Here is a 15,919-nt window from a genome sequence, read left to right as displayed (position 1 = left end):
AGAGTTCATCCCAAACATTTAAACGCAAGATTTTGAAAATATAAGGAAGAAGGAAGGCCTGAGATGGTGTACTGCCTCAGGGAAGCAAGTGTGGTGTAGAGGGCTGGGGGATGAACATGTAGGAAGAAGATAAAGAATACTTGGGGGTGATGAATGCTTCAGCCATCAACAGGTAGAGACGCACAACTGTATGTATAATCTAGGCGACATACGAAAGACTAACAAATCTCGGAATTACATTCGGATCCAAAACAATGAATCTTTCAGTACTCTATACACGATGCACATAAACCCATCACAGAGCAAGTAGCCCCTTCGTGGACCCCTTACCTGATCAAATACGTACAAAGGTTTGCAACGAGACTGGTCCCAGACTGAGAATGAACTTTTAGGAAAACTAAAGGAAACTAACCTGAGGGGTCTTCGAGGAGAGGAGTGTCGTAGAGATAGAGAGAGATAGCCTGTTTGAGAGGTTCGACACGGGTCGTAATTAGGAAATATTTCTTTAGTCTCGGAGTGGTAGAGAAATAATAATAATATAATATTTATTTTCTACAAGTATACGTACAAGGCATACAGGCGTTGCTGACATCAGTGACATACTACTATATAGAAAGTCCCTTGTTATGCAGAACATTTCGGGCAAATTAGGTAAATTTTGTCCCCAGGACGCGACCCACAGCAGTCGACTAACACCAATGTACCCATTTTACTGAAGAGTGAACATGGACAAGAGGTGTAAGGAGCTAGATGAACTAGTGGTGGAGGCAAACTCCATACACAGCTTCATGAATAGGTAGGAACGGACCTGATACCAGAACCCAAATTTATTATTTTTTTTATTAACACACTGGCCGATTCCCACCAAGGCAGGGTGGCCCGAAAAAGAAAAACTTTCGCCATCATTCACTCCATCACTGTCTTGCCAGAAGGGTGCTTTACACTCCAGTTTTTAAACTGCAACATTAACACCCCTCCTTCAGAGTGCAGGCACTGTACTTCCCATCTCCAGGACTCAAGTCCGGCCTGCCGGCTTCCCTGAATCCCTTCATAAATGTTACTTTGCTCACACTCCAACAGCACGTCAAGTATTAAAAACCATTTGTCTCCATTCACTCCTATCAAACACGCTCACGCATGCCCGCTGGAAGTCCAAGCCCCTCGCACACAAAACCTCCTTTACCCCCTCCCTCCAACCTTTCCTAGGCCGACCCCTACCCCGCCTTCCTTCCACTACAGACTGATACACTCTTGAAGTCATTCTGTTTCCCTCCATTCTCTCTACATGTCCGAACCACCTCAACAACCCTTCCTCGGCCCTCTGGACAACAGTTTTGGCAATCCCGCACCTCCTCCTAACTTCCAAACTACGAATTCTCTGTATTATATTCACACCACACATTGCCCTCAGACATAACATCTCTACTGCCTCCAGCCTTCTCCTCGCTGCAACATTCATCACCCATGCTTCACACCCATATAAGAGCGTTGGTAAAACTATACTCTCATACATTCCCCTCTTTGCCTCCAAGGACAAAGTTCTTTGTCTCCACAGACTCCTAAGTGCACCACTCACCCTTTTCCCCTCATCAATTCTATGATTCACCTCATCTTTCATAGACCCATCCGCTGACACGTCCACTCCCAAATATCTGAATACATTTACCTCCTCCATACTCTCTCTCCCTCCAATCTGATATCCAATCTTTCATCACCTAATCTTTTTGTTATCCTCATAACCTTTCTCTTTCCTTTATTCACTTTTAATTTTCTTCTTTTGCATACCCTACCAAATTCATCCACCAACCTCTGCAACTTCTCTTCAGAATCTCCCAAGAGCACAGTGTCACCAGCAATGAGCAACTGTGACAACTCCCACTTTATGTGTGATTCTTTATCTTTTAACTCCACGCCTCTTGCCAAGGCCCTCACATTTACCTCTCTTACAACCCCATCTATAAATATATTAAACAACCAAGGTGACATCACACATCCTTGTCTAAGTCCTACTTTTACTGGGAAATAATCTCCCTCTTTCCTACATACTCTAACTTGAGCCTCACTATCCTCGTAAAAACTCTTCCCTGCTTTCAGTAACCTACCTCCTACACCATACACTTGCAACATCTGCCACATTGCCCCCCTATCCACCCTGTCATACGCCTTTTCCAAATCCATAAATGCCACAAAAACCTCTTTAGCCTTATCTAAATACTGTTCACTTAGGTGTTTCACTGTAAACACCTGGTCCACACACCCCCTACCTTTCCTAAAGCCTCCTTGTTCATCTGCTATCCTATTCTCCGTCTTACTCTTAATTCTTTCAATAATAACTCTACCATATACTTTACCAGGTATACTCAACAGACTTATCCCCCTATAATTTTTGCATTCTCTTTTGTTCCCTTTGCCTTTATACAAACGAACTATGCATGCTCTCTGCCAATCCCTAGGTACCTTACCCTCTTCCATACATTTATTAAATAGCACCAACCACTCCAAAACTATATCCCCACCTGCTTTTAACATTTCTATCTTTATCCCATCAATCCCAGCTGCCTTGCCCCCTTTCATTTTACCTACTGCCTCACGAACTTCCCCCACACTCACAACTGGCTCTTCCTCACTCCTACAAGATGTTATTCCTCCTTGCCCTATACACGAAACCACAGCTTCCCTATCTTTATCAACATTTAACAATTCCTCAAAATATTCCTTCCATCTTCCCAATACCTCTAACTCTCCATTTAATAACTCTCCTCTCCTATTTTTAACTGACAAATCCATTTGTTCTCTAGGCTTCCTTAACTTGTTAATCTCACTCCAAAACTTTTTCTTATTTTCAACAAAATTTGTTGATAACATCTCACTCACTCTCTCATTTGCTCTCTTTTTACATTGCTTCACCACTCTCTTAATCTCTCTCTTTTTCTGCATATACTCTTCCCTCCTTGCATCACTTCTACTTTGTAAAAACTTCTCATATGCTAACTTTTTCTCCCTTACTACTCTCTTTACATCATCATTCCACCAATCGCTCCTCTTCCCTCCCGCACCCACTTTCCTGTAACCACAAACTTCTTCTGAACACTCTAACACTACATTTTTAAACCTACCCCATACCTCTTCGACCCCATTGCCTATGCTCTCATTAGCCCATCTATCCTCCAATAGCTGTTTATATCTTACCCTAACTGTCTCCTCTTTTAGTTTATAAACCTTCACCTCTCTCTTCCCTGATGCTTCTATTCTCCTTGTATCCCATCTACCTTTTACTCTCACTGCAGCTACAACTAAAAGGTGATCTGATATATCTGTGGCCCCTCTATAAACATGTACATCCTGAAGTCTACTCAACAGTCTTTTATCTACCAATACATAATCCAACAAGCTACTGTCATTTCGCCCTACATCATATTTTGTATACTCATTTATCCTCTTTTTCTTAAAATATGTATTACCTATAACTAAACCCCTTTCTATACAAAGTTCAATCAAAGGGCTCCCATTATCATTTACACCTGGCACCCCAAACTTACCTACCACACCCTATCTAAAAGTTTCTCCTACTTTAGCATTCAGGTCCCCTACCACAATTACTCTCTCACTTGGTTCAAAGGTTCCTATACATTCACTTAACATCTCCCAAAATCTCTCTCTCTCCTCTACATTCCTCTCTTCTCCAGATGCATACACGCTTATTATGACCCACTTTTCGCATCCAACCTTTACTTTAATCCACATAATCCTTGAATTTACACATTCATATTCTCTTTTCTCCTTCCATAACTGATCCTTCAACATTGCTGCTACCCCTTCCTTAGCTCTAACTCTCTCAGATACTCCAGATTTAATCCCATTTATTTCCCCCCACCGAAACTCCCCTACCCCCTTCAGCTTTGTTTCGCTTAGGGCCAGGACATCCAACTTCTTTTCATTCATAACATCAGCAATCATCTGTTTCTTGTCATCCGCACTACATCCACGCACATTCAAGCATCCCAGTTCAAAACAAATTAAGAGGCACATAAGAAGCAGTCTCTCGTCTCCCATAAACATAATTGAGTACCACTAGGTGAGTATAGCTAGGTAAATACAACTAGGTGAGTATAGCTAGGTGAGTACAACTAGGTGAGTACAACTAGGTGAGTATAGCTAGGTGAGTACAACTACAATAGATAAGTACAGTTAGATGAATGCAACATCCACAACCACACACATCTGCTAGATACGATATTGTGAATCTTCTATATTAATATTTGCCTGAGGCAAAGCTAATGGGAAAATAAGGATGAGAGAAGGCATAAACATGCTGAAGGAGCACTTGGAAAGGCTGCAAGCAAGGTCAAACAGGAGCTAATGAAATTCAACACAAACACGTGCAAAGTCATGGAGGGAATTTAAGACTGCCCTGAGGGAAGAATTTAATGGTCAGCGCCATTTATCTTGTTAGTGAACTACCTCCTTAAACACTGAGCATATAAGTTCAAATAACTGACTGAGAATATACACTCCCTTCTTGATAGGAACCTGTCAGTATACTACACAACGAATCCTGACAGAAACCATAACACAAAATATATCGCCGGATGTGAACATGAACCGCAGACCTTCGGCAGTATATGAGAAGCTAGTGAATCTTGCGAACTGCCTTCAGCACGCTATATATGACTTTTATCAGGCTAATCTTACAGTATGTAGCGTAAGCATGGAGCCCAGATATATGGAAGAATGTTCAGAAACACGAGAAAGTCCAGACGTTCGCAATCAAATTAGTTCAGCCAGAGTACTCTAATACGGAAAAAGACTTTTAAAACTAAATCTAATGACATTAGAGGAAAGAAGGACCAAAAGGGACATGATAACAATGTACAAAAATACTCAGAGGAATTAATATGAAGAGTAGGGAAAGATTTTTGAAATGCGAGCAACAGTGATAAGTGAGATAAGGACAGGTATTACAGACAGATGTGCCACGGCGCGTTAGGATTTTTTTTCCATCTCAGGCAGGTAAGGCATTACAAGAACAAGATGTAGTGAGGACCAATTCCATTCAGTTTCATTGGTCACTACACCAGGCCCCAAGAGGCAAAGAACTAAGAATGGACCCCTATAAACACAAAGCAGTGAGCACACGACCTCCAAGACACACTAGCTGGAGTCACAAAGCTGGACAAAGTGTAGCCATAGTGATAACGTAACGTGTTAAGTAACAGCAACACGACACATTCGGTCAAATAAATTTAAGAGATCTTCAACAATTTGCCTCAGGTACAAGACTGCTTTCCCTGGCCCTTCCCTTCGGATGCACCCTCAACACGTTATCTAACCATCATTCCTTGAGACTATCATCCCTCAGGATGAACTCGCAATACGTCTAACCTTCATTACCTGAGACTACCATCTCTCAGAATGTGTCAGCAATACGCTGTCTCACCATCATTTCCTGAGATTATCATCCCTCAGGATGTACCATCATCTCCCAGGATGCTACAACTGTACCACTAGCGTGCTAACATCTGAGTTTCCCGGTATACCGTACATGTAACATCTTCATTAAGTAATTAGACAATGGTTATAAATGACCATAATTTTTAAAGGGGTGGACCGGTAAGCCAGCGGAAGGCCTCGGTCAGATGACCAAAAGCTCCAAAGGCGGGTCATCATCTGACTAAGACCCGCGTCAGGAAACATTTGTCCTGTTTCCTGACGAACCTGACCTAACCTAACCATCTTCATTAAGCTAATGACTATTATGTATCATAATTTAAAAGTTAAGATGATACTTTATTAATAATTATTATTGTAGTAACAGTAATATATTTAATTATTATTATTATTATTATTATTATTATTATTATTAGTAGTAGTAGTAGTAGTAGTAGTAGTAGTAGTAGTAGTAGTAGTAGTAGTTGTAGTAGTAGTAGTAGTAGTAGTAGTAGTAGTAGTAGTAATAGTAATAGTAGTAGTAGTAGTAGTAGTAGTAATAGTAGTAGTAGTAGTAGTAGTAGTAGTAGTAGTAGTAGTAGTAGTAGTAGTAATAGTAGTAGTAGTAGTAGTAGTAGTAGTAATAATAGTAGTAATAGTAGTAATAGTAGTAATAGTAGTAATAGTAGTAATAATAGTAATAATAGTAATAATAGTAATAATAGTAATAGTAGTAATAATAGTAATAGTAATAATAATAGTAATAGTAATAATAATAGTAATAGTAATAATAATAGTAATAGTAGTAATAATAGTAATAGTAGTAATAATAGTAATAGTAATAATAGTAGTAGTAATAATAGTAGTAGTAATAATAGTAGTAGTAGTAATAGTAGTAGTAGTAATAGTAGTAGTAGTAATAGTAGCATTAGTAGTGGTACCGCTAGTAGTAGTAGAATTATTAGTAGTTTTCATTTTACTTTCTGATTGCAGCTAATCAAAGTTAAGATTAAACAGCACAAAATAATTTTCCGCTAGGTTGGCCGAACGCGCAGCTGATCCAAGTGCCAACATGTAGTGATGGATCATTGTGATTCAGCACGAGAGTGGGGCTTTACCATGCTCTCTCACCTTTGTGTTACATTCTCCTTCTGCCTTCAAGTGTATCTTGTTGGAGTGTTCCGCTCACAACCCAATAGAGCTGAGTTTGATCTGGAGGCGAGGTAAGATTTATAGGCAAGCCTCCTTACCCCTCATATTATGATGTATACAATACCAACAAACTGATGAATCAACAGTGTGCAACATTTGGGCATTTTTACTGCCAAAACGTTTCACCTGCAGAAGCCCTCTTCAGTAGAATACACGTGAATGTAACACTGGGGACAGCAGTAGCACTTTTGAGGTAATCAATGCCTCAAGCTTTGAGGTTTGAGGTGCTAACCACCTCCTGCCCAGGCTAAGGGAATGATCAACTCAAAACTACTCCCACTGTCTCTCTGTTTTATATTCGTACTGTATTCGACTGAAGAAGCCAGTTATGTAGGCGAAACATTTCGGCAATAAAGATAGGTAGGTAGGTTTAAGGTTTGTTAGGAAACAGGACAAGTGTTTCATAACGCGAGTCTCAGCCATATAACTCACAGCTGGAGCTTTTGGTCATCCGACCGAGGACTTCCACTGGCTTACCTGTCCACCTCTCCCGTGCTACAGGAAAGGATCTAAGAACCGCAACGGAATAAACAAAAGTGCTTGCTTTTCTCTCTTTCCTTTCTCTCATGATAATGATCCAGGACGGACGAAAACGGCGTCCAGATTCAATTTCGAATTTATAAATTATATATGCATTCTCCGTGTTTGTAGGTAACCTACTGTTGACTAGGTTTAGCCTAAGCCTACATCCGTGTCTCTCTTCATTAAGATAACCTCCAGTGTAGATTAAGGACCTGACCATAGAGTAAATTCCTTGTATAGATAATGAGATAGCCTTTCGTGTCTTAATGCCGAAGATAATTCAAGAGTACTCTGAAGCCATCCCAGCAAATTATAATACTGGCCTGGCCAAGACTACGTTTGCTTGTTGACTCGACACTTAAGACTATGACATTTACAACTTTTGGTAGAAGACTCCTGTATAATACCCAAGAACTTACAGTCTAAAGGATATCTTAACCCAAAGTCAGGCTCTATCCATACTATCCTAATCGTTCTCCTTCATCCTCCCCAGGATGTGGCCGACAACAGAGACAGTGGGTTTATGGAGATTTAAGCGTGTCTTTGCTATCTAACCCAAGACTTTTCGGGACTGACCTAGAGCCAACTGCTTGTCATAAAGTATCGAGTACTGTAAATTTATACAAGAAAGTTTGGTGTGTGTGTCTATCATTTGGGAGTTTGCTTCCACACTAGGATAAGCTAAAATCCTCATCACGGAGGCAACCCTGGCTCCTGGTTATTCTCTCCACGAGGAAGATGAACATTATAATGGTCTTTGTAAATACGAAGTGGAGCAGAAATTTAAAGATTATGATTAAACATCGCCATTAGAGGCAAAACTTCCTCGGTTACGTGGAAAACTTAGAAAAATAACATCTCAGTTATAACAAGCTCCACTATATTCACTACAACCTTCCAGCGCTACATTGTTTGACCTCGTCTGTGATAAATCTATTTTAACTATCTGACATAATTTTATAACTTTATATGTGGTTATTATATCTTCTCTTATCCTCGTGTCAGCCGGCGTGGACTATGGGAGCTCAGACGGTCGCACTACAAAAGACAGATGAATTCATCATTGTTAAGAGAGGGCGTGTACAGGTAATGACAGTGGTGCTGCTGCCTACTGGCTCGCTCACCGGCTGTGATAATACTTAGCCTGGAACAGAAATGCTTGTGGCGGCCATAACCTCCAGGCAAAATAAAGTGGCATTTCCTGAGGAAAGAAAGATAGTCTTCCCCCCCTGACTTAACCCGTCTGCCCTTCTCCCTTCCCAATCTTCATGACTTTGCATTTTGGGGATTAACTGGACCCAATTGGGGACCAGGTCTGCAGCCGCCCAGATCCCTTTGTGCTGTGGTCTTCGATCGAGGCATTCTTCCATCAATTTACGTCATCTGAAAACAGGGACACCTCAGAGCCCTTTCCCTTCCGTCATGTCGTTCAAAATCCCAGAAACAGCACTGGTCCTGGACTGACCGGGACCCCGCGGGCCCAAGGCCCACCTGACACCTCGCCACGCCCAGCTCCGCGCCTTCCACAAGTATTCCTGATCCATTGTACCCTTTTGTTACCCCCGTTTCCCCCATTTTTTGCCCCAAACTTTGTGTGGAACGGTCAAACCCCTTCCCAGTCCAAGAAAATGAACCCACCCCCCCCTCTCTCTTTTCTTACTGCTGTCACCATGTAAAGAACTCCAGAGGTTTGGACACGGGTTTTCCCCGTCCTGAAACCATGTTCGCTGTTGATAAATCTTTCCCTTTCAGGTTCCACCACTTTCTCCATAATTTTTCTCCATGATTTTATACTAAAATTTCAGTAATGGTTTTTTTAAGTTCATGTCTTCTCCAAAGATTGGGTCTTTTGCTGTTTTCCATCCCTCAGGCACCTCCTTTTTCGATAGATGTATTGAAAGTTGTTAGGGGAAACCATAGGCCTCCCCCCCTCTCAAACCCCATGGGAGTTTTATCTGGCCCCATTGCCTTTGAGGTATCTAGCCACCAAAAGTTTACTTTTTCCCCCCTTGTGTGCACTGTGTCCAGCACTTTGGCCCCCCTCCGTCTTCGAGCCCCCTTCTGTCCCCTTTGTGAACACCTTTGAATCTCTTTTTGGTTCTTAAATACTTCAGTCATTTCCTGTTGTCTCTCCTCCTTCCTTCCTGACCCTGTTTACCTGGCCCTTGATTTTTTTTTTTTTCTCCTGATGTGGCTGCCATTTGGGTCAGTTTGGTTTTCCTGCTATGTCATTTTCATTTGTTTTTGGGGCCCTTTTCCCTTATCTGGTTTCTTTTTTGGCCCCCTTGACTGTTCCCCTTTATTCTCCTGGGCCCTTTTCCCTCTATATTTTTTCCCACCCCCCCTTGGGTTTTTTTTCCCTCCTGCACCTTTGGGTAAACCCATTACCTGGTTTTTTCATTACCCCCCCCTTGGGGCAAACCTCTCAGCCCCCTTTTTTTTTACATTTTCCCATCATCCATTAATGGTTTCCCTCCCAGTTTTCTGCCCCCTAAACCCCCGTTCAGGTATTACTTTCTGTAGCCCCTTTCGGGTTTTTTGCTTCATTCGCCTGGCCTTTTCCTGCCCCCCCACTTGTAGCTCACTGTTTTAGTTTAAAACCAATGGTCACTCCCCCCAAAGGGGTTTTTCATATGTGACCCTCGTTTCCCAAATAAAAATTTGAAAAAAGTCCACCCTTTGGGGTTTCTCCTTCCTTCTTTGTGTGTCCCAGTTTTGGGAAAAAGGCCCTCAGACCACCTCCATCATCCTGCCCTCCATGTATCTTCCCCCTTTCCGTTCTCCCTGACCCTTGGGGTTTTCACCCATGATCGGGAGCTTTCCCTGCAGATGAGTTTTCCCTCTGCCAGTTGTAAACCCATGCTCTATTGTCCGTCGTACTTTTGTTTGGCCTCCTGTGTTCTGGGTTTTAAATACATCACGCTTTTACCATTGGGCCCCCAAAAGTTTCCCCCTATAATCATTTTCTTCCCCATTTTCCCCCTCCAGCCATAAAAATTTCCAGGATTTTGATCGAACCCTTCCCCCCCCTTTTGTCTTTCCTCGGGTTTTTGGTACCCCTTAAAAATCACATCATACCGTTTGGGTTTCGAGACTATGATGCCCGGGATGTTTTTGTTTTTCGGCCACTCCCCCCACTTATTTGTTATTATCATTTTTTGTGTACCATCCCTTCAGTTTTTTTAAACCGTGGTTTTGGAGGGTAACCTGGGGCATACTGTGGATTCTATACCTGTTGGGTGGAGGCTGGGGATGGATTGAGTGGGGTTTGGGATGGTGGATAGGTTGTATGGTTCGAGAGTAGTTGTGTGTGTCTTGCCCTGTGTTTTTCCCTTTTGACGACCCGCTTTTCCCCCCTTCCCCTTTTCCCAGCCCCTTCCTTTTTTCCTCTCCCAACTGCTGTCGTTCTGATTTTGTTCTGTTTTGTCGGGAACACCCTTTTCTCTTCCGAGTATTTCAATTGTTTTCGGGGGATCCCCCCTGCCGCCAAAACTTTGATTTGGGCCCCTTTATTTCCAAAATTTTAATTTCCCCATTTTTCCCCTTTTTCCCGTGATGTTTTTCCCAACACTTTCTTTTTTCCCCTTTTCCTTTTCAGTGTGCCTTTCCTCTCCCTGGCCCAGGAAAACACTGATTTTCCCCTTTTTTCTTCCCCCCATTCCCCAAAACCCTCGGGATTTGGGATCCTCCTGTATGGGCGCCTTGTTTTTTCCAGGGCTTTTGATAGCCTTGTTGTTCCTCAGCATTCGACTATCCCCCTCTCCATCTGAAACCCAGCTGATCTTCCTTTTCACCCTTGGTCCCCCTTTGGGAATTGAGGGCCCTGAAAATTTCAAAATTTCCTTCCTTCCTGTTGGCCTCGGCTTAATTGTGTCTTTTTTGTCACTGCCTGTAACTCCTTCATATTTATCCAATTTTGGGACCCTTTTTGGGCTCCCTGCATTTTCGACTTGTGCCCCCAATTCTTTGTCCCCTTTCCAACCTCCTTTTCCCCCTTTTAAAAGCTCTTTTTTCCCCCAAAAGTTTTTATTTCCCCTTTTGTTCCCTCCCCACTGTTTATCACTCCTCCCTAAGGGAAACCCTTTCTCTGATCCTTTGGGTTTCCGGGGGCCCACCATTTTTTTTTTTTTTTTTTGAGAGAAGGGGAAAGGGGGGGGGAAAGATGAAGGGGAAAAGTAGGAGAGGGGGGAGTTTGAAGGAAATAGAAGAGAGCAAGAGAGAGAGAAGAGAGAGAGGAGGAGAGGGAGCAAGAAGGAAGGAAAAAGGAAAAGGGAGGAGAAAAGGAAAAGGAAGAGAGAGGGAGATAGCAAGAGAGAGGCAAAAGGAGAGGCAAGAGAGAGAAGAGAGAGAGAGGGAAAGGAGAAGGAAGAGAGGAAAAAGAAGGAAAAGAAGAAGAGAGAGAGGCAAAGAGAGAAGGAAGAGGAGGGGCAAAGAGAGAGAGAGAGCAAAAAGGAGAGGCAAGGGGAAGGGGAGAGGAGAGAGGGAAAGAGGGGGAAAAAAGAGAGGCAAGGGAGAGGCAAAGGAGAGGCAAGAGAGAGGCAAAGAGAGAGGGAAAAGAAAAAGGGGGGAAAAGGGGGAAGGAGGGAGGGAAGAGGGGAGAGATAAAGGAGAGAGAGAAAAGAGGAAAGAGGAAAAAAGGGGAGAGGAAAGGGGAGAGAGGCAAGAGAGAAGGAGAAAGAAGAGAGGGAAAGGGAGGCAAAAGGGAGGAAAAAGGGGGGAGCAAAAAAGGAGGAAAAGGGAGAGGAAAAGAGGAGAGGCAAGGAGAGAGGAAGGAGGGAAGGGAAGAAAAGGCAAAGGGAGAGGAAAAAGGGAGAGGCAAAGGGGAAAAAAAGGGGGCAAGGGAGGAGGGAGGGAAAAGGGCAAAAGGGGAGGGGAAAAAGAGAGGGAGGAGGAGGGGGGGAGGGCAAAGGAGGGAAAGGGAAGGAAGGAAGAGAGAAAAGGAGGAGGGCGAGGGGGCAAGGGGGGGGGGGGGGAGGGGGAGGGGGAGGGAAAAGGGTGGGGGGTGTGGGGTGGGGTGGTGGGGTTTTTGTGGGGGTGTGTGTGTGGTGTTTTTTGTGTGTTCACCATATGTCCTACCTATTTGTTAGGGGTTGAGTCTCAGCCCTGCTTTTCCTCTTAGCTTTCAATTTTCTGTTACCCCCGTTTTGTATCCCCAAAATTTTTATGCATTCTGCCTACACTGTTTTTCCCAATCAGCTGAAAAAAAACTTCATTAAACCCCGTGGCTCATCAGTGTCTTCATCTTCCCAAATGTGTCCTCTTGTACAAGTTTGACCTTCGAAAATTATCTTTGTCCCCCCTACGACCACTCTCCCCTTCACCTAGGCTAATTCCCCCGGAAATTTGCACACCGACTGGTTTAACCTAACCTAAAGTAAACTTTACTAAAAAACGACTGTCACACTACGTCATGTCGGGAAAAGCGAAAGAAAAAACAAAGGGAAATTAGGTCAATTTATTCCGTAAATAATTCATTTCTATACTTTGCTTGTCTATATTAGATCCACCTTACCAAAAAAAATTATAAATAATCACAACCCAAAATTTAGGTCATTATCTAGCTACAGTGTAAGTTACGGGGGTTCATGTCTAATAAATAATCAATAAAAATCATTACTACACCTACTACTAAAAATTAAAATTTTAAAAACCCTTTATTTCTGCAGTAAATAAAATGATATGCCTAGTGACATCCCGACTTACTTTTTAGTGCCCCTGGTTATGCAGAATTTAGGGGAACTTAGGTAAATTCCTCAAGATGCGACCCAACAGTCGATTAGTACCCAGGTAGCTCCAAGCGTGAAAGGGGAGGAGGGTAAGGAAACATGCCTGATGTTTCACCCCTTCCGGGATCGATGGGATCCGGGGGTGAGCTGAGGATGCTCCAAAAGCCACGGTTTTTTTAGATTCATAGTAAGGCTATTAAACACCAAACAAAAAATTTAACCAACCCCCAGAGCATTGGGAATGTGCTGGTAATTCATGAGAATCCTCAGGTCTACTGTCACTATAATTCATGGCGACTCAGTTCAGTTATGGATCGGTCGTCACAACAATTACCGTTGCTTCCCCAACAATTCCGCGCTGTCCAATCAATTACCGCGCTGTCGCAACAATTATCGCTGCACAACAAAACCCTCGCTGTCGCAATCAATTACCGTCGCTGCCACAATCAATTACCGTCGCTGTCGCAATCAATTACCGTCGCTGCCACAATCAATTACCGTCGCTGTCACAATCGATCACCATCGTTGTCACGAGGAATCTGCAAAACCGCCAGTAAGGCGACACTTACGGAACTTTAAAGCATATACACATTGATATTATATTCACAAAATAGCGCTAAACTTGTATGGATTATTTAGTGGTATGATTACAGAGTATAACCTTGCCTGGCTGGCTGCCACTGATGCAGAATGTTAACATATTGTTATCAGAATGTTAACATATTGTTATCAGAATGTTAACATTGTTATAATTCCAAATACAAGCGCAATAAAATAAATACTACTGTGGAATAAACGAATTCGCACTGATAAAATAAAATGGGAAATACTACCTGGAGACCTGGCGTTTTTCCGGGGGGGTTTCGGGGGTCAACCCCGCCCGGGCTGAGACCAGGGCCCCATGGTGGATCGGGTCGATCAACCAGGTTTTTCGCTGCCCACCAAGCTGACTAGAACCACAGCCCGGGTTTGGGCAGGATTACTAAACCCCCAGTGCCTTCTTTTAAGACAGCCAGGGGTCTATTGGAATCCCCCTTTTGTATGCTGGGAAAAGAACAGTCTTGGGGCCCCCCACACTTACCTGTTGTCTCCATTTTCTTGGCACCCCGCTTTTCACGGGGTATTTCTGCCTGATCTGCTGGGGAAAAGGACCTCGTAAAACCAAACAGTACTAATTTTTACATCTCGATTCAGTCACGTTAGTTGGTTGTGTTACATTGTGTATATTATTTTTACCATTTTATTTTAAACATTACCAGGTATTTTTGTTTGTTAATTGTTAATGACGCTTGGTCTGCCACACTAGAAATATTTCTGGCAATTGTGAGCGCATATTTTTTTTTTCACACGAGTAAGGAAGATGAGCCCATGAATTCCAACGCTTCACTACACATCCAAATCTTTACTGGAACTCTCATGCGTAAAACTACTACGCTATACTGTACGAACATCACGTGACACCAGAATACCTTTATAAAACACTGTCGTAGACGTGTAGGCAACAAACATACTCTTGTGTGAAATAATCAATGCTGATGAGTTTTCTTTGATCAGATGAAAGTCTGTTTTAACTAGAAGTGTGTCAGTGTTCAAATTGTGCCAGATTTAGTAATAAGGGCGGCATATTTGAGCCAGTCATCACGTGTTCCTCTTGGGGAAAACCTTCTCACTCCTCAATAATACTTCTCTCTACCTCTACTACACTCCTCACCATGATAGTTAATATTTCCCTCCATCTACCTACACTACAAGTGTCTACCATCATACATAATATAATAGTTTCTACACATATAACTTTATTAACAATAAGTCACGTGCTTTTAACATCTTTCATTTCTTTTGCTACACATTTGTGATCTTCAATAGTAACAAACTTTAACTACTGAGGGATCTTGTGTATTATTTTTCCATACATCCCCCCCCCCCCACAAAAAAAAAAAAATTAACTGCCTTTAATTCCAACATAAGACTGGTTCTTACCTCGTAACAGCAAGGAAGCTCCTCAAGATACAATTATCACTGCTTTATAAATTATATTCTTGTAGTCACAGAATGAGTTACACACACAAAAAAAAACTATATAGTATATAAAGATATATATAATGAATCGAGTCCAGGAGCGTTACACCCTCACTCTGCGACAGCTGGAGCAGCACTGAAGCCTATCAGGACACCTGCCTATTATATCGCACTTTCTTTGCTTCTTATTTTTGTTCCTATTCTACAAATCGTAATACAATTACAATATATGAAATCATCAGACGATGATGTAAGCGCACGAGAGACAAATTTCCAATAAAATATCATGATTATGAAGGCTAATACAAACTTATTAACATTAATAGCACTCACTCTCTCTCACTTTCACTCAAATTCCGGAAGCTGTTATTAAATAATAATTGTTCCATTACATAGAGAAATTTACATATATATATATATATATATATATATATATATATATATATATATATATATATATATATATATATATATATAATATATATATATATATATTATTAACACAAGGTGACCCAAAAAGAACGAAAAACCCAAGAAAGAAAAACACTTTCATCGTCATTCAACACTTAAACCATCACTCATACATAATCACTGTCTTTGCAGAGGTGCTCAGATACGACAGTTTAGACGTCCCTCCAAACTGCCAATATCCCAAACCCCTCCTTTAAAGTGCAGGCATTGTACTTCCCATTTCCAGGACTCAAGTCCAGCTAACCGGTTTCCCTGAATTCGTCCACTAAATATTACCCTGCTCACACTCCAACAGCTCGTCAGGTCCCAAATACCATTCGTTTCCATTCACTCCTATCTAACACGCTCACGCACGCCTGCTGGAAGTCCAAGCCTCTCGCCCACAAAACCTTCTTTACCCCCTCCCTCCAACCTTCTTAGAGACGACCCCTACCCCGCCTTCCTTCCCCTACAGATTCATACTCTCTCCATGTCATTCTACTTTGATCCATTCTCTCTAAATGACCAAACCACCTCAACAACCCCTCTTAAGCCCTCTGACT

At 42.2% G+C, this 15,919-nt stretch overlaps 1 protein-coding gene across 1 annotated transcript in view; it reads right to left on the bottom strand.

Annotated features, from left to right (window-relative positions):
• The window catches only part of LOC128700384 (uncharacterized), a 179,819-nt gene extending 164,794 nt beyond the window's left edge, over positions 1-15,025 (bottom strand). Inside the window, exon 1 of the mRNA XM_070100143.1 lies at positions 14,868-15,025. The gene's annotated coding sequence lies outside the window, so the exon portion shown is untranslated. The remainder of the gene's footprint in view (positions 1-14,867) is intronic.
• Positions 15,026-15,919: the final 894 nt, after the last annotated feature.

This window comes from Cherax quadricarinatus, chromosome 71 (assembly GCF_038502225.1).
Source record: "Cherax quadricarinatus isolate ZL_2023a chromosome 71, ASM3850222v1, whole genome shotgun sequence".
Lineage (NCBI taxonomy): Eukaryota > Metazoa > Arthropoda > Malacostraca > Decapoda > Parastacidae > Cherax > Cherax quadricarinatus.
The sequence above is the reverse complement of the archived record's forward strand: the minus strand, read 5'-3'. Positions and strand labels throughout refer to the sequence as shown.